This window comes from Mus pahari, chromosome 18 (genome assembly GCF_900095145.1).
Source record: "Mus pahari chromosome 18, PAHARI_EIJ_v1.1, whole genome shotgun sequence".
Classification (NCBI taxonomy): domain Eukaryota; kingdom Metazoa; phylum Chordata; class Mammalia; order Rodentia; family Muridae; genus Mus; species Mus pahari.
In genome coordinates, this window is record NC_034607.1 from 29373400 (window position 1) to 29374600 (window position 1201).

Here is a 1201-nt window from a genome sequence, read left to right on the forward strand (position 1 = left end):
GGGGTATAGGGAACTTTTGGGATAACATTTGAAATGTAAATAAAGAAAATAATAATAAATTTTAAAAAATGGAAAAAAAAGATGATGTCACAGCTAGCTGTCTCAGACACATTAACTTTACATCTTTGAACCTTTTTTTTCTCTTTCTTCTTTCTGTCTTTCTTGTTATTAGACAGTGTAGCCCAACGAATTAAAGAGTTGACAAATAAATGTACTGAAATAAATAACTCCTGCCTTCTATTAGAAAAAGCCCCAACTTACTTTCTCACTTCTAAGATACAGAAGGCTCATGAAAGTCCCAAACGCACACAGACTCTGGAATGATCACCCTTAAATAGTACATCTCAGTGGCAGCCCCTCCTCCCGAGGCTGGGGAATCATCACAGAAGAGAGGTCAGAGAGAGCCAGAGGCAGTGGATGGATGGATACGAGAAAAGCATCTCCTGTAAACACAAGCAAGGCACACGTGAAGTCAAAGCAGCTGCGGCAGCACGTTCAAGCGTCACGCAAGTCTAAGTCAGTACAAATCCCAGAATGGAGACAGGAGGTAGACATGAGTGCCACGCTAGGTGTTGACCCTTGAGAGCTGCTGGAAAGGGAGAGCAGGTCATGCTAAGTCAGTCAGGAGGAGGTCACACACCCAAGAATATGTGAGCAGCACAATATTGAACTTGATGGCTGGTGAAAGGGGATTAAAAGAGAAAGAATACAAAGTTGGGTGGGCAGGGAACCAAGGGTAGATCTAAGAGAAGTTAGAGGAAGGGAGACTATGTGTGCAAAATTCTCAGAAAATGAATAGACAGAAAAAAAGCCAGGGTGCAGTGAGGGTGAAAGTATTCCCCCATAGCAGCCACTGTCTTCCAGCTGTGCTGTCTCTGACACCAGATTTCTGCTGTTTCCAGGAAAGGAGAACATGAATATGAAGGAACCATCGCAGCTTTAACTACCGACAGGCACAGCTTGACCACAAAGGAGGTGCAGTCATTCCATGACTTTTACTGTCCCCGACACACTGGCTTCTAGTTCCAGTTCCTGGCCTAGTGCTAACTCAACAAGTGCGTGTCAAATGAATCAGGAGAATTGGCGATGAGAAAGATGCTTTACACCTTCCTGGAAAGAGGAAAGGGAGTGAGCAGAGAGGGCTCTGTCGGCCAGAAAAGGTGAGAGATTCATATTGTGTCCAGAGGCCCTCAGTGGCTAG